Here is an 18,107-nt window from a genome sequence, read left to right as displayed (position 1 = left end):
AAGAAGGAAGAGAAAATCTTGGTAGTGTTCGCTCATACATGCCCTGGAGCAGAGGAGAGGCCTTAGCCCAAGGTCTCGGTTCTCTGTGAAGTATCCCCACAGGCTCCCCAGCCTGAGGCTCTCAAACATTTTATTTTTTTAATTTTTTAAAAACTTTTTTAAAAAAATAAATTTATCTATTTATTTATTTATTTTTTGGCGGCGTTGGGTCTCGGTTGCTGCGCGCGGGCTTTCTCTAGTTGTGGCGAGCGGGGACCACTCTTCATTGCGGTGCACGGGCTTCTCATTGCAGTGGCTTCTCTTGTTGCGGAGCACGAGCTCTAGGCACGCGGGCTTCAGTAGTTGTGGCATGTGGGCTCAGTAGCTGTGGCTCTTGGGCTCTAGAGCGCAGGCTCAGTAGCTGTGGCGCAGGGGCTTAGTTGCTTTGCGGCATGTGGGATCTTCCCGGACCAGGGCTCGAACCCACGTCCCCTGCATTGGCAGATGGATTCTTAACCACTGCGCCACCAGGGAATTCCCTCTCAAACATTTTAGATGGCACCTCCCCAGCTCTGATCCTGGCTCTCCACCCTCCTTTGGCAGGTAGCTGGGTTCCCCAGAGCAGTGCGTGGAGGGAGGGAATGAGGTGGCCGTGAAGCTCAGGACAAGAAGCCTCGTCAGGGCTGTGCTGTTCTTCCCTGCCTCCTGATCGTAGAGATACATGGTGAGTACCATCTGTGATTGTGAGGATGGATTCTAGAGCCAGACTTTCTGCATTCACATCTTGGCTCACTGCTTACCAACTTGGGCAAGTTCCCTCAACCTCTCTGTGCCTTAGTTTTGACACCTGTAAAATGTTCCCCCTTGGGTTATTGGAAGATCAGATGAGCCAATATGCCAAGTGTTTAGGATAGTTGCTGGCATGTAATGAACACTCAAAAATGTTATTTGTATTATTATCATTCCTAGTGGTTACAGTGGACACACCCTTGTCTCAAAATGCGATGGGAATGCAGCTAGGGTTTCACTGTCACATGTGATACTGGCTGATAGCTACAGTGGTGTGCATTAGCCAGCAATGCTTGCAGCTGCAGAAATTCCAAACACAACAGCTTAAATTAATAAGGTTTCGTTTTACCTCAGTTTACAAGAGTCCTGCAAGTTGACAGCTGCTGGCCTGGGTTCAGCAGCTCAGCCATATCAGGGCCTGTCTCCGCAAGTGCTTTGCCTCTTTTTCATACATTCTGCCTCAGTGTTACAGTATGGCTGCCTCAACTCCTGACATCACATCCACCTGCAAGGCAGGAAGTAGGGAAATGGAGAGAAAACTGGAAATACCAGCCACATATGGCTCTTTTATCAAGAAAACAAACCTTCCCAGAATCCCCCAGCTGACTGCCAATCATATCTCTTTTACCAGAACTGTGATATTTGACCACACTTAGTTCAAGACAGGCTGGGAATATAGTTAGCTTTTCAGCCTCAATAGCACAGATCACAAGGGAGAGGAGGTTGGGAATGACCTTGCAGAGCCTGCCATTCTTTTCTTTATCCCATGAAAGAAAAATCTGTGTGACCATGTTTAGTGAATCGGAAGTGGGTGGTGAGGTTCACCAAACATTTTCTCCTGCTCTTGGGGTCCATCTAAATAGAGGCCCACCCACTGTGAAACAAGAGGCAAATGTCCAGCTATGGGGACCAGCTGAGAGCTCACATTTTCTTGGGGACTTAGAATTTTCTTGGGGGCTGAGAGCCTTGCAGAGCAGGAGCCAGGGCTTCCAAAGCCCCCAGTTCCAACTTCCAAACCCAGGCACCTCTCTGCCAGAAATGGCCATTGCTGCCAGCTCCAGGCCAGTGAAGGAGCCAGAAGCAGTCAGGTTTCTAGACCCAGCCCTTGGCAGCAAGGGCATCTCTACTCCTTTCCTCCTGGACTGGTAACCTGCTTTCCATCTTCTGGGCTATTGGGAGCACTGGGCAGGCCAGCCAGGGAGGAGGCGGCTCCCATGTGTGACCGCCACAGCTTCCCTTCATGTCCGCTGGGCAGGCCAGGCTGATGGTATCTAGTTCCTGAGACCCTGCAGTGAACTCAGACCCCAGATACTGTTTCTTGATAACAGCTTCACCTTTTCCAACTCTTTTAACAAATATCAACTCCTGGCTGAAACCCAAACTCCTGGCTGAAGACCAACTCCTGGCTGAGACCTCCTTGCTGCTTCCCAGAAAAATCCTGGTCTGAGATGGCCGGGGGAAGAGAAGCAGGCTGGGCGCCCAGGACTCCCTGCGTGCCCCGGGCAACTCAATGCCTTCTCTGGGCCCCAGTTCTGCAAAGCAAATGGGGTGCATCAGGTGCTTCCTGGGGTTGCTCTCCTCTGCACACCTTCTGCAGGTTCCCCTGGCTCACACATCATGGCACCTGGGCTCTGCCCCAGTGCCAGGTGCTGGCTCTGTGGCCAGGCACGGACCACCTTCAGCAGGAGGGCCAAGGCCACAGTCCCAGGCCTCAGCGGAAAGGCAGTTCGATATTTCTGAGTTTGTGGGAAGTGCACTTTGAACACATTTGCATCAATGGAGGAAGTAATCTCTCTCCCAAGAGGCCAGAAAAGAAGGAAAATTCCATTTGTCAAGACATCCAGCCCTCGGGTCCTGCTCTTACTACCTGCTTTCTTGGCCATGGAGAGGCACCAAATCCTCCTAGGCCCAGATGAAGAGGAAGGGAAACAGATGCTGTAGCAAACAAGCGGTTTTTCCTCAATTCAGTGGCAAGTTTATACTCTCATAGTGATTTTGGCCCCCAGGCAGAGCAATACTTTGACTCTCCAGGGTACTCTCCCCACCTGCTGGTGCCACCTTGGTCACTCTCCCAGAACTACACAGAGTCACTGCCCCCCAAGGACTCCTGCTCACACAGCCTGTGAGATGGTGTTCTCAGTCACTCCATTTGCCAGATGAAGAAACCGAGGCTTAGGAAGGCCAGCCCCCCACAGCGGGCACCTGGACCTGGGCCTGGTCTTGCAGCCCAGCATGCTCGGACCCCAGACTGCACCCTCAGCTCAGGCCCCCAGAGTCTCTGTCCTGTCCCCAGCACCTTAGAGCTCACTCAAATGTGTCTTGGGTTGGCTGTAAAGCTTAGGAGCACTTTTTTTCCCCCAGTTTCTCACAAACCACATGAGACAAGGCTGTAGATGCAATATGAGATTAAAGGCTGAACCTCATCCAGGTCAGGAAATTCCGAGGGCAGTCGCCCAGCTCGGCTCCAGCTCGCTCTGTCACCCCCAGGGTCACTTGTCCGCCGCGGGAAGTCAGGGGCCGGGCGCGTGATGCAGGGGCAACTGCGTCCTCCGGAACTTCCTGAGGACCAGACGCTCTGATTTCCCGACTGGCTCCCAGGGACGTTTCTCTCTCCCTCTCTCAGGCCTGGTTCCAGCCGCCTCCCTCCCTGCTGCGTCCTCGGTGTTTCCCTCTCCAGCTTGATCATTCCCATCAGGTCCGAATATACTGTTATTTGCCCATCTTTCAGACATCCCTCTGTTGGACTCAGACCGTCAGGTTGCTAGGTCAGCACTCAGCCTCACCTTGTGGTCACTCAGCGCTCCGGTCCCGCTGCCCAACCCTGTGCTCGGCTGCGTTGCAGGCTCTCTGCCCTGGCCTCCCCACCCCTCGGTCCTCTCCTCCCCTCTCCCCACACTCACTCCTGTCCCGTGGCTACAAACACTCTACACGCTGCCTGGCCTAACCGCCTCCTCAGCCCTCCGCCTCAAGGTCGGACAGGCGTCTAGGGCCTGTGAACCCCGACCTCCAGGTCTCCCCAACCTGCCCGCCACCACCTGCCTTTAGATGCAGGAACAACTCCCTCACACCCCACGTCTAATCCTGCGGTCACCTTTCAAGTAAACCCAGGATCTGACACCTCTGGCCATCTCCCTGCTGCTGCCCCCCACCTTCCCTAACACTTATCACCTGCCTGGACCCTGTTAAGATGTGCATCTGCTCAAAGTCTTAAAGGCTCCCTTTCCCCAAGTTCAGAGTTGAAGGTCAAATGCTAGCATGACATCCCTCCACCCTCCCTGCCCTGCCCCTGCCTCTCGCCCCTCTCGCTCTATTCCAGCCACCTTTGTCTCCTGAGCTCCCACCAACTCCTGTCCCAGAATCTAACTCTGCCCCCTGGGATCCTGGGGTTCAGTCTCTCCCTTCTTCAAGTCTTCTCAAATAACTCCTCCCCTCCCACTCTATTTTAAACTGCACCCCCTACCCTGGCACTCTCTACTCCTCTTTGTATGAGTTAGCTACTGCTGAGTGATACATTAGCCCAAAATGTAGAGGCTTAAGACAACATTTGTACATTTATCTCGCAGGTTCTATGGGTCAGGAATCTGGGTGTGGCTTAGCTGTTCCTCTGGGTCTCTCATAACTTCGGTCAAAGTGTTGGCTAGGCTGTGGTCCTCTCAGGGCTGGATCTGCGTCAGGCTGTCTCATGAGGCTGTGGGCAGAAATAAGCTCCTCTTGGGCTGCCCTCAGTCCCTTGCACGTGGGCCCACCTGGTGCTGCTCGAAACATCAAAGTGAGCAAGGAGGAATGGGAGGGCATGCCAATAAGACAGACTCACGGTCATTTGTAACCTAGTCTTGGAAGTGCCAGCCCATCACTCTGCCTTTCCTATTCATTAAAAGCAAGTTCCATGTCCAGCCCACACTCAGAGGGAGGGGATTGCACAAGAGTGTGAGCCCCTGGAGGTGTGACCGCCTGAAGCCACTTCTGAAACTGGCTGCTCCTGCTGGTTTTCTCATAGTATTTCTTCCCATCCGACTTACCATTCTGTTCACTGTCTGTTTCCTCAAGTGAAAATGCAAGCTCTTTGAGGTCAGGGCTTTTCTATGTTGTTGCAGGCTGTATCCTCACCACCTACACCATCACAGCACATAGCCGGCACTAAATAGATGCTTGTTGGGTTGGTGCTGGTGAACTTCAAGAAGTTCTTTACAATGCAGGAAAACAGCCACCCTCAGTGACTGTCCTTTTATTTTCCTGTGTTACAACGTGATCCAGTGACAGGCACTGAAGGTTGATTTCTGTAAGAGTAAAAGAGGCTGGGGTGTGAGACCCCAGTGCTGGAGCCATCCTGGTTACCATGCCCACGGTCAAGAAATCACAGACCTCACGCCCTCTCTGAGACTCAGCCTCACCCTTGTGGAACGACACTCAGTCCCTGAGCCTGATCTCAGAGTCTCAAGGGCTCTAATAAGGGAGTCGTGCTAATTTCATTCTTTTAAATATGTGTTTTCAAATATTTTAAAAATCATAATTTGTTAAAAATACTCTTGGGGGACAGTTTAGCACTATCTCCCAAAGCTTTAAACGCACATACTCCTTGACCCAGCAAGTCCAGAGCCTGGAATTATGGATTTTTCACTATATTCACACATGAATGTAAAGATAGGTATACAAAGACGTGCAATGCAACTTTGTTTATTATAGCAAAAGAATAAAAACGCTCAATGTCCTCAAGTAGGGGGCCAGTTAATTAAACTTGGGCGCATCCACATAATGGAATAGCACACAGCTATTGGGAAGACCCAGGGAAGCCACATGTCCTGATGTGGGTGCATCATCATCTCATTTATTTAATCAGCAGCTATTTCTTTAGCCTCTACTATGTTCCAAGCATTGTTCTAGGCACCAGGGACACAGAAGAGCCAACTCCCTGTTCTTGGAAGCTTACATTATAGTGTAAAACCACACACACACACACACACACACGTGCAAATGAGCATGCAAACAAATACAGCAATGCAAATATAACAGGGTTCTAAGGAAAGCAAAGTGGAGCAGGGAGAGCATGGGAGTACTGCTTCATACAGCGTAGCCACTGAGGAACATCTGAGCAGACATCTGGGCAAAGTAGGGAGAGGTCAAGGGCATGTGGGACTAGCACCTCCCAGATAGAGGAGACAGCCAGTGCAGAGGCCCGAGTACCAGCAGGCATGCTGTATTTAAGGACAAGCACAGCAGGCTGGAGGAGGCCAAGTGGAGTGAGGAGGAGGGGGAGCGGGAGGGGGAGGAGGCTGAGGCCAGGGAGATGGGGTGAGCTGAGGTGGGGAAGCACCCACCCATCTGAGCAGGCTCTGGACCACTCATTTGTAGGCTGCAGACTCAGGGGCAGGCAAACTGGTGCAGCTGCTGAGATATCGCCCCAGCTGGGGTGGGGCCTCAGCTGCCTCCTCCTTGTGATGGGCCTTGTTTTTTTCCCAGCATCACTCTGGGGCTGTGAGGAGGACAGAAGGGGTTGAGGACAAAGGTGGGAGCCCCACAGGAGGCCACTGCAACAGCCTGGGGAGGACAGCAGCTTGGACCAAGGTGGCCATGACCAACACAGGTGGGTGAGATTCTGAATATGCTCTGGAGAACCAACAGAACGTGCTACTGGATCAGATTCGAGGTATAAAAGACAGAAGGGAATCACTCGTTAACTCTTTGGTCTCTGTCCTGAGAAACTGAGTGAATATGGCACCTTTTACTAAGATGGGAAAAACTGAAAGAGAAGCAAGATTTGGGGGTGGGAAAAGCGGAAATTAAGAGTTTGTTTTGGGGAGTTCCCTGGCAGTCCAGTGGTTAGGACTCTGCGTTTTCACTGACGAGGACCCGGGTTCAATCCCTGGTCGGGGAACTAAGATCCCGCAAGCTGCACGGTGTGGCCAAAAAACAAAAAAGTTTGTTTTTGATGCATTAAACCTGAGTTGCCCACTGGAGGCCATGGAGGGCAGGCAGCTCAGTAAGTGGACTTCAAGGGGGAGGAGAGGCTGAGGGAGCAGAGGCGGGTTGGAGGGGAGCGTTGGGGCGGGGTGGGCTGGGTTCAAAGCCGGGCCTGGATGAGGTCGGTCATCCAGGAGCGAGTGTGGGGTAAGCTGACGGCCCAGGATGGGCATCCTTTGAGAACACATCCATGTTTAGCAATGGAGCCGAGGAAGGCACACGGATGAGGAAGAGGAGGGGCTATGTCCGGGAAGCCAAGTGAGGAGAGGTCCGGGGTGGGTGTGGGGCGGCCGGCAGGCAGATGGGCACGTCCAGGGCTGCCGGGCGCTAAGTGCACGTGGACAGCGGAGGGTCACCGCAGGCCCAGTGGGGTGGAGGCCTTCAGCCTTCAGGCTTAGACAAGGCTGGAGTCAGTGCTTCTGGCTGAGCCCTTTGACATACATTGCTGCGAGGTGGGCGTCACCTGTGCGCCAGGTGAGGAAGGAGGCCTCAGGTGAGCCGGTGAACACTGGCCCACACCAGGCAGTGGAAGAGCAGGGCGTGGGCCTGGGTCCTTGTGTGCAACAGCTGTCCCTGCACCCTGGCCAGCTCCCCCCTCGTGTTGGGGTCCAGGGGGGCCTGGCTCAGGGCGTTGTGTCACTCACAAAAGTGTCACAGGTATAGAGTGCAACCTTGGTGAGGTTGCAGCCCTGCCCCACCCAAATACCCTGGCTGGGAGGAGCCGACCACCCAGGGTCCCCCTGAGGCACGTGGGAAGAGGCAGCCCGGGCGGGGGTCACACGTCCCTCCCGTGTGCCCTTGATCAGAGCGTCTGCCTTGGCAGCATCACCTCATGCTGGCTGTGTCGTTACTGATGGAATCACAGCTTGTCAGACGAAGCAACAAGATTCATAAAACGCCCCAGGCATGACAAATCCTCCCTTTGAGTGGGTCATTTGCTGAAGGAGATTCCACCGATGACTCATTCCTTAGATTGGAGAGTCCTGGCATCACAGACGGCCAAAGCTGAGGAGACTTGAGAGAAGATTACGGCTGGTCTTTGTGCTGATGGGCCCACGGGGCCAAAGGGGAACACAGGTGTGACCTGTGGAGTATTGACTCAGACTCACTTCAGCGGCAGTAGGGAGGCATTTTTTGCACTGTGTCCCTAACTCCTGATGGTGAATCATATTGGGAACCTGCCCCCTTGACCCAGACTCCCTGGTGTGACCTCTGGGCCATGATGTGGCAGCCTACATTTTCCCCAAATGACCACAGCAATATTTCTGCCCTACATGCTGTTCCAGAATCTTGCCATCCACCCCACCGCCCCCATTCAGATTCTATTTCCCCTCTCCTTGAAACTGCGCAGGTCTTCATGGCTGCCGTGACGAAGAGAACATGGCAGAGGGATGCAGGGTGGCTTCTGAGGCTAGGACGCAGAAGGTGATGTGACTTTGACCACCATGTTGTAAGGAAGCCCAGCTCCTACAGGGCTGTATGTCTGCGTCCTGGTGGACGGTTCCAGTGAAGGCAGAGGGTCTGCGCTGGCAGCCAGCACCAACCACAGTCACATGAGGGAGAACCTTGGGTGGTTCCAGCCCCGCCTGCAAGCCACCCTAAGCTAAGCGGAGTGGAGCAGAGACAAGCTACCCCAGCTGAGCACTACCCATGTTACAGACTCATAAGCAAAAGAAATAATGGTGTTGTTTTAAGACAGTTTGGGGATGGTTTGTTATTCAGCAATAGACTGAGCAATAGACGTGAGAACAGTGCCCTAGGTGATCCCTAGGTGATCCCTCGCCTTCCCTGAATTTCTCTGTCCCAGGGATGCAGCACTCGCTCTGTGGATGACCTACTGAGGACGTGTGTGGACCCAGGGCTCCTCGTCCTGGGAAGCTCTAATTGGTTTGGGTCTGTGAGAGCCACTCAAGGGGGTCTGCCGTGCATGGGAGGGGAAGTGAATCATGCCTGGAAGCTTTGCCTGGGGGTTTCTATGGGAAATGTTTTCATGGTAGCAAAATGTTAAGTATTAGCCTTCAGAATGAGATATTTGATCATTTTCCCAAAGGTTGTGAGGTCTCTGAATCCCTCCTGTGATCTTACAGCAAGCTGAGCTCTGGCCTGCGGAGAAATTGCTTTTTTTTAAGCCTCCACTGAAAACCACCAGTGGCAGGGCTGCTGTGACAGCAAAAGCACACTGAGCAGGGTGGGTCAATGGGGCATCAAACAACACACTGAAATTCTCTGGAATAAGTTTCACCAAGTGGGGGTCTGTGATTTTGTTTAAAATACATATTGTGTGATTACGCCTACACCAGTAATGCCCGTGAAGTCCTTTTCATTAGAACAACACTGACCTGTTACTACGTGAAAGGACAAGCAAGCACTCAGTAGCCCATTCCTTCCATCTCTTTGGCTGGATGGAGATGCCCTAGATGGGTCACCATGGGGTTTTGGATCAGAGGTCTCTGCCATCAGTGGGTACAGAAAACATCACCAAGACAGCAGGAGATGTGGGCTATGGCTCTCTTGTCCACTCCATGCCTCCAAAAGCCCACATCTCCAGCAATTCTCTGACCTCTATCCCAGCAACATCAGAGCCAACATCCCAAAAGGGCCTCGGCCCCTAGAATGCACCAGGCACTATCAGTTTCCCGTGACTGCGCGGCTTGAACAATAGAAGTTTATTATCTCACAGTTCTGGAGGCCAGAAGTCTGAAGTGAGGGTTGGTTCCTCTGAGGACCGTGATAGAAGGATCTGTCCGAGGCCTCTCTCCTCAGCTTGTGTCTCTTCACCTCAACTTCCCTCTGTGCATGTTTCTGTCCAAATTTCCCCTGTTTATAAGGACACCAGTTATATTTGATTGAGGCCCACCGCAGTGACCTCATTTTAACTTGATTACATCTGTAAAGACCCTATCTCCAAATCAGTGTGACCTCAGGTCACATTCTGAGGTACAGAGGGTTAAGAACTCCAACATATGGATTTGGGGGGATGCAATTCAACTCCTAATACAATGAAAAGAATAATATTAGGGTTTATGTTTGTCTCAGTAGGATTCAGGATGACTGCACGGTAGCCCAGACCAGCATCCTGGGCGATTCAGCGGGCAGAGGGGAGAGGGCACTGCCCTGGGGCCAGGAGGCCTGCTTTACTCTGTGGCCTTGGCCCATCTCTCTGGGGCCTCAGTTTCCCCATCTGTATGATGAGGCTTAGATTGAGTGGTACCTTTGGGCCTTTCCATCCCCGAGATTGCTCGAGGTCACTAGTCCCTGGCTTTGCACCACATAAGGCATGGAGGCCTGCCCCGGGTCCACCCACTGTGAGGGTGAGCAGAAGTGTGGTGATCACCCAGGGCACCCTGCCAGGCTGCTCGGGGTGGGGCACGCAAAGGAGACACCAGTAGGCCTCCCTGGGAAGGGCCAGGCTCTTGTGTCATCAAGAACAAGGGACCAAAATGTCCCTTCCCCCCAGAGTTTACTCACTACTAGCGCTACAGGAGTTTTCCTTGGGGGCTGTACGGTCAGAGTCCAGCAGCAGACGACGACACATCTGAAGAGCAATGACTAGGGTTTCACGTAAGAGCAAAGGGCAGGGCAGGACGTGATGAGAGGCTGGCACAGTGGGGAGCTGGTGTCCCCCCCCCGACAGCTGCCGGAACTCCAGAGTAGACAGTGTGGCTGAGGGACAGTCGGGGCTTGGCAGGGAGGGGCTGTGGGGTCCACACTTTGTCCTCCTTGCATCAGCCTCCTCTGGGGTCTCCACATCGAGGGCCATGACAGGGTATTCCTCTGCCCTGCCCCCCCAGGAGCAGGTCCAAGCAGGATGGAGAGCAGGGAGCCAGCTGGGGGCAACCTGGCTGGCCCTGACACTGGCTTGCCCACCCCCAACCCGGGTGTGGCTGGTGCATCGTGGCGCAAAGCTGAGCAAGCACGGCCCTCACCATGGAGGAGCGAGGATAAGTCGCTGCTCACCTGGCACAGCAGGAAGGCCAGCCCTGCAGCTGCGGTGAGGCCCATCTGCTTCTGGGCATGAACCCCAGCTTGAAGCTCCCTGCAGAGAAGCACCCTGGGGCCTGACCGGCAAGGGCTTAGACTTAAAGCTCCTCGATTGAAACAGCAGATCCTAAGTTTGGGATGGTGAGAATAAACAGTCGCTTAGGCAAGTTCCACCCTAAACCAAGAGTTTGGAGCGGTAATTCTTGCAGAGCAAAGATGGGTGAGTGATTGGTTACCGTCAGGAGGTTCACCTAAGCCCAGCTCCCAGTGGGGGTCCCACTGCTCTGGTCTCCGGCAGCACCTGGCCCAGCCTGCCCTGCCCTCTTCTCCCCCGGCCGCCTCCTGTACCCCCGGAGGAGTTGGGTGCTGGGGTGAGGCCTCGTGAGATGGTGCCATGACCCAGACTTCCAGAAACCCATCAGCTGCAGGCCTGGGGCTCACCAGGGAGGTAGAGGAAGGGGAAGAAAGAGTGGATGGCTCAGATGGGCCCCTGCTCCCAGCAGCCTCCAGGGCAGCCCTAGCCGCCCCCCTGCCGGCTCCCTTCCCCAGCCCTATGGGTAGGCACGGCTGGGTGGCCCCATTTTTCATCCCTATCGATTATACTGGCAGAGGCCTGTAGCACAGAATGTAAATCATCATCCCTGGGGTATTTAACCCAGGGAGGGTTAGTTGGAGGTGGCATCCCTTATAAGTCCCGCATCTGATGTTTTTATATTAATTCCTATAGTGGCCAGATTAATTTTTATTCCACTGACTGTTATCTCTTCTTCATTGACTAGGAGACATTTCTGAGCAGTGCATATCTCATGGAGTATCAGTCATTTAGTGGGGTGCTTCCTCTGGCTGCAAGGTTTTCATTAATGAAAAAGGAATGAAAATTCCTTTGCTCCAAAGACTCAGTCTTTGGAAATAGCAATGCACAGGCCAGCCAGAGTCACTGCCACCGCCACCACTGCCACCTATGTGTGCTGTCTGGAGGGGTCTATGAGACCCTAAGGGTGCAGGGTCCCCTGGCCTCCCCTCTTCCCTCAGCTTCCCCAGTCCCCACCTTGGTCATACACAGGTGCTGAGTCAGGCTTTACCAAGTGACCATGCCTTGGCAGAGACCAAGTCCCCTAGAGCTGTGCACGTGGTCGTCAGGAAGATGGCAATAGCCGTCTTGCTCTGAGGGACCCAGTTGAAGAAATAGGTCCCCTGCAGGGGAGCAAAGCAGGCGTGTTCTGGGTGATGGCGATGGCGATAGTCCTTTTGCTCTGCAGACGGGGGAAATGCGTTTGCTGTAGCCTCCCTGAAGCTCAGTACCGTGCAAGGGTTGGGTCACAGGTCGCAGTAGGATCCAGCCCAGTCACAGAAGTGATCCCCCCCTTTACCTGCACAGTGAGGGTGCTGGGTCCCCCAGTGGACTCCAACGGGCCTGAGTCTCACATGAGGGACCCAGCTAAAGAAATGGGTGTTAGGAGGAGACAGCTGTATGCAAACACAGGTGAGTCCCTGCAGGGGAGCGAAGAAGAGGTGTTCTGGGTGGGCTCCCAGTGACGCCAGGACCACGGGTGTAAGCCAGGGATGGAAGGAGGCTGGGAATAGGGAGGAGACGCAGAGGAGGAGAGGCTCACTGGGGACAGGGCGTGCTGGGGGGAGGGTGAAGCGGGTACCTGCCACCTTGAGACCCTTACCCGCGTCTCTCCCATCCCATCATGCTCTGGGGCAGCGGATCCCACAGTGTGGGCCCGGGACCAGCAGCATCAGGAACCCCTGGGAACTGGTCCTGAGGGCAGCCTTGGAACCTGCGGGGCGGGCTCCCGTTGTGTTTGACCAGCCCTGCACTAGCGTTTGAGAACCAGGAGCAGTGTGGAGTGCGGGAAAGAAGCCCAGAGAAAGAACCCCTGGGCTGGCACCTCACCTGTAAAATGGGATGCTGCTACCACCCTGGCAGGTGCTGTGACCCTGAACGAGTTAGAAGCTCCAGTCCAGGGCTGCCCCCAGGAGGGATGTCCATAGCCATGAGCTGTTCTCACTTGCGCCCACCCAGGACCTGCCTCCTTTTCTAGGAGAGATGATTCGGGCCCCACAGCTTTGCCATCCAGGGCGACCTCACTCAGCCTTTCTTCTAGGGGTCAGACATGAATAATTAAGCCCCAAACCTTTAGGATTTTGAGAATGCTGATAAATTACAGATGCAAATGGGTAACCAATCAACCTCCCCACCCCCTGCCCCAGCCAGGGTATCCACCTGGGAAATAACACAGAGGTCATTCCCTCCGGCCCCCCCACACAGGCAAGGTCATGAGAGACCCCAACAATGTTATGTAGTTTATAGGCTGCTTTCAGTTTGTGGGCAGTTGCTTCCAAGACAACCGTGAAAAAAACAAAAAGAGGTTGTTGTGAATGGGGTTAAGAAATTGGCCGTATCCAAGCGTCTGGATCCTGTAAGGAAATAATTATGAGGCAGGAGCGAAGCTTTAGAAGATTATAGGTGCTTCATCCAAACTCTTCTCATCCATCCCTTAGGCGGACTCCTGATGAGGGTCTTGGCAAGTCCCAGGGGCAGAGGAGGTGACTTAGTGGCCTGGGGTGGGGGGCTGGGTGGGGATAGGGAGGGCCGGCACCCAGGTCCCTGCTCAGTCCCAGCCTCTCTGCATCCATCTCCTTGTTCGTTCATTCCTGACACAGCCTGGGATAAAATGACCAGGACCAGGAGAGGGGTCTGGGGTGAGGAGAGGGTCTGAGACAGGCCCCTGAGGGCCAGGGCTAGGGGGCAGGAGATGGAGGAGCAGGGTGGGAGGGCGGAATTATCCACAGAAATGGAAAAACTGAGGTCAGGTTTCTCAGTTACAGCAGCTGGAGCCGTTGAAAATGTGGTTCCAGGTGTCCTCAGAAGGTCTCCCTTAGGTGTCACCTAAGGGGAACGAGGGGACCTCCTTGCAGTCAATGTGGAGTCTCGGTGTACTGGTTGATGAGAACATTCCTCCTGCCCCCGGGAGATGTCCTGTCTGGAGAACAGCACAGACACAACTGTCCCTTCTCTCCCATCCCCCACTACCCCAGTGCTCATCTCACAGCTGTGCTAGGAAGTGGCCTGCCTGTGCCCCTGAAGCCCGCGCCACCACTAAGTTCACTTGGGCTTCCTCTCAGTTCCATCTGTGTGTTTTCTGCGAGCCAGGTTCTGGGTCTCAGTGGGCCCCTCCTCTTCCCACCTGGGTGCCGTGTGCCCCCGACCTACCCACACCCACTGTGCTGGGAAGACAAGCCCAAGGTCAGTCCAGCTCGGCCAGGGGTCCTCCCCATGTGGCCCAGAGCCACAGCACAGACGACCTGGGGTGAGTTCTTCCACGCTGGCCTCATTCAAGGATGGGAGAGATGGCATCCACCCCCTCACAACGCAGCCCCTGTCTTGGGGGTCAGGCAGAGCGCTGAGCAGCACGCACGGGGTACTAGAAGCAGCCCCACATGTGGCCACTTGGTGCTCAGGCAAGAGCTGGGCAGAGGGCGGCTGCAGGACCCGGGGCTCCCTGGAGGTCCTGGGACAGAGCCCAGGATGGGCAGGTGGGGGCCTGTCTCTAAGTCGGAAGGGAGAAGCTTCCAGACATGATTGCATCTGACCTTCTCCTGTGTCTCCTCTCTGGCATAGGGCCTGTGGTGAGCTCAGCTCCTTCGTACTCCTGGGCTTCAGCGTGAGGGATCTTTGTAAAGTTTCCAATCCACAGAAAATTGCCAACCTCTGGAGGCCTCAGGGGGACCCCCGTCCTCCACACAGAGCCCTTCTCATCCCTGAGGACCAGCCATCAGCCTCCTCTGGGTGGGGGGATTGGGGAGGAGAGGAGGAGTTGCTCTGAGGCAGGAGGATGCTTCTAAGCTTCTAAATCAGCTTCCCGAGAGACCCCCCATCCTCCACCCGCCCTGGCCTGGAGCACTGAGGTCTTCAGAACCTCCCAGAACATTCCTCAGTTGAGCTATCCCAGCCCAGAGCCAACCCCCAGGGAACCGGGAGAAAGAGAAGCTTCCCTTGCTGAGGATCTCTGTATCCTTATGTTTAAAGGGCCGGAGGGAAAAGAAGGATTCTGAGCTTTTAAGAGAAAGTCCCTCAACAAAACACTTCCCGATGCTCGTCTGACACTAAAAACCTATTAAAGTCATAAACTTCTCCTGCAGAACACGTCTCAAAAATGTATTTATCTAAAGGGCATCTGTGTTTGGTCTCAAACTCAAACACTCCAAATGTCAGGCCCCAAATGATTTATTTAGGGTGCCTTGTTCCCTCCTTGTGAGTTGTCTTCCGGCTCCAGCCCCTGCTCCTGTCTCCCCTTCTGCTGATGTTTATAGACTAGACGGGCTCCCACTCACACTGAGAGGGCAGCCCAGAGGAAGAAGGGGCGCAAAGGGGTGTGAGTGTGCACACGCGTGGCAAGCGCTGATGCTGTCACCGCAGACGGCCACGCCCTTCCCTCCTGCCTCCTGAGCATACCTTGTGCCTTTGCCCAGGTTGTCCCCTTGGCCACGAGGGTCATTTCTCACGGCAGGTCACCCGACCGGCACTCTGAGTCCTCAGCAGGTCCCCACGCAGAGGGCTAGAGATAAATACAGCACAGTTAAACCAGGAAGCGGGACTTCCCTGGCGGTCCAGTGGTTAAGACTCTGCACTTCCAATGCAGGGGGCATGGGTTCCATCCCTGGTTGGGGAACTAAGATCCCACATGCCTTGCGGCCAAAAAAACAAAAACAAAAACCAGGACACACACTGGGCCCCTTTCAGATTGTCTAGATGGAGCATCTGAGCACGGACTGGGGAGAGGGGTACTTTGGAGCCGAGACTTCTGAGTGTTGAATAGGAGTTGAACAACAGAAGGGGCCAGGAGGAGGCAAGAAGAGCTTCCCAGGCAGAAGGAACAGCCGGTGGAGGTCAGTGGCCAGAGAACACGTGGGGAGTCTGGGACCACGGGGGGCGCGCTTGGGAGCAAAGGGACAAGGGCCCTGGAGAGGGGCCGGATGCTGAGCTCCCAGCACTAGCGAGCAGGCCCTTGGGTCTCAGGCTGCTGCACAGAGTCCCCTGACAGCCCTTCATCACCGCATCTTAATATGCACGAGCTCATCAGCCCCTTTCCAAAGAGGCCCCTGAGAGCAGGGCCCTGCAGCGCTCACTCTGCCTACAGGAAGCAGGGATTTCAGGAGGCATGGCCACAGAAGACTCCCCAGGGTGAGTGAGAGAGCGTGCCCAGGGTGAACCCCAGCAATGCCACTGTCGTTCTGGGCAGGGGGGTGACTACGGCATCTTCACACCACCAGGAAACAGAGTGGCAGCTGCTGGATCAGAGAGCCCACTGGGGCTGGCGAATCGGCAGGCTCTGATTTCTCCGCTATCCCTCCAGTGGGGGAGGTTTGGGCTAGGAGCCTGCCCAGCCCCCAGAAGCCTCCGAGAGAGGCTGGGAAGGTGTTTCTTAGAGCATCAACGCCCAGCAAGTACACTAGCCGCATGTGACTATTTAATTTTACATTATTATAAATTCAGTTCCTCAGTCACACCAGCCACATTTCAAGTGCTCCACAGCCACACTTGGCCAGTGGCCATCGCGTTGGAGAGCACAGAGCAGGAAGTTACCACCACTGCAGAACGTTCCACTGGACAGCGCTAGGGGATGAAGGCCTGGCTGGCCAGCTTCTCAGCAAGCAGGGAGGGGCCCCATCCAGGCTGGGTAGGGGTCTTCAGCAGGGCTGGGAGCCCCCAGTGCGCCTAAGCTCAGGTAGCAACCCTAGGGAGGTGCTGGAGAGGAAGCAAGGAGGGCACTCTAGATCTACCTGAGAACAGCGCTCCCTCCCACCTGGGGCTGCTGCAACAGCTGAGCGAGGTCTTCGGGGCACTTCCGGGGTGGGGGTGGGGAGAAGGGGGCAAGTAAGTGCCCTGCTTCTCCTGGGCCTGTCTGCAAGCACAGGGGGCTGGGGGAGCCACCCAGGCTGTGCCCTCACACGCTGGGCCCCCCCCAAGGGCAGGTGGCTGGCCCCCCTCTCCCCATCCCCTCCAGCTCACAGCACACCACCTCATCGCCCGCAGGCCTGAGATGGATGTGGAAGTTGCACACTGTGCCTGGAGCTGCAGCCACACCATCCTGGGCAAGGAGGCTTTGGAAGACACCGTAGGGCGTTAAGTCAACGGACTTCCTATTTGTCAGCACACCAAGAGCACAGCAGGTTTTTTCGGCTCCAAAAGACTGCCCAGGCCAGAGTATTCACTCTGCAGATCCTGCAGGCTGTAACCCTCTCAGAGACCAGAGCTGCATCTTCCAGAGGGGTGAGGTGAGGCTGCTGAGAAGATGCTATCGTGGGGAGACAAAGGACGGCCCCTCGTCCCTGCTGGGGCAACGCAGGGAACTCCAGAGCACGTCCTGTCACCTCCCTGCTCCCTGCAGGCAGCGCTGTCCCCACAGCTCTGTCTTTGCCCAAAGTCAGCTCTCCAGGACATCCAGCCCTGATAAACACCCCGCCCCGTGTCTCACCCCATCTGGGGTCACTTCCGACTGTGCTGCATGTGTGCCTTACGTGTTGGTGATTGTCCTTAAGAAGCACCCAGAAGGGAGGGTCTTTGTTTAGTTCACTGTACTTTGGAAAGGGTGCCTGGAATACAGTAAGTGCCCAGAAAATGTTTGTTAAATAAATGAACTTTTCAAGAAGAAGGGCAAATGGGAAATGTGCAGATCGGGTGAAATACAGACCCAAATATGGATTTTTAAGCAAAAACAAGTCTCAGCTTTATGCTGGTTGATCATTTTAGGTTCCATGACTGGGGAGGAGCATCCAAAGCTCCTCCCTGTGGACCCTGGTTGAATACCCCTCCCACAAAGCAGGCTTCCCTGCAGTGCTTCTGGCTCAGACCTCCCCAGCTTTGTGATTCTGCCCTCCCACAGCACATGCTCTCTGTCACCAGTTTTGTTTTGTTTTTTTTCACTGTGGCCCATAGACCAAATCGAGAAGCATCATCCATCTTACCTGAAGGTTTTGCCATTTCAGTCTTGAAACTGGAGAAGTCGTAAATAGGTTTTGCGATGGTAAAGGGAAGCTTAATTTTTCATTCACCTCTAGCTAGTAACTGACGGGGAGGTCCTCCTTCGCTCCCAGAAGCAAAAGGGAAAAGAAAGGGCTTCCCAGGGACAGGATAATTTGTCAGAAAGTTATGAGAGAGCACAAGCAGGGCTGTGTAGGAAGTGTGCATTGAATGATATGACACACCGGCTTCTAATTGCTGCTGCCTTTCTGATCAATAATACATGTTTTCAAAAAGCCTTCTGTTTGCATTTACACAATGTACTGTAACTACTGCAAAGGATCCATTAAGACCTATTTGAAAAAGCGCATTCGTAAAAACTTGTCTAAATCTGCATTACAAGGCAGATTATGAAACTGCCTTGGGAGAT

The 18,107-nt window shown here is 54.4% G+C and overlaps 1 long non-coding RNA gene across 1 annotated transcript; it reads left to right on the top strand.

Annotated features, from left to right (window-relative positions):
* The first annotated feature begins 600 nt into the window (after window positions 1-600).
* LOC118882838 lies at window positions 601-17,218 on the top strand. Its single transcript, XR_005016876.1, has 3 exons — window positions 601-703; window positions 6,226-6,349; window positions 16,751-17,218. It is a non-coding gene; the product is annotated as an uncharacterized LOC118882838 (long non-coding RNA).
* Window positions 17,219-18,107: the final 889 nt, after the last annotated feature.

The sequence above is a fragment of the Balaenoptera musculus genome, chromosome 16 (assembly GCF_009873245.2).
Source record: "Balaenoptera musculus isolate JJ_BM4_2016_0621 chromosome 16, mBalMus1.pri.v3, whole genome shotgun sequence".
NCBI classification, from domain to species: domain Eukaryota; kingdom Metazoa; phylum Chordata; class Mammalia; order Artiodactyla; family Balaenopteridae; genus Balaenoptera; species Balaenoptera musculus.
The sequence above is the reverse complement of the archived record's forward strand: the minus strand, read 5'-3'. Positions and strand labels throughout refer to the sequence as shown.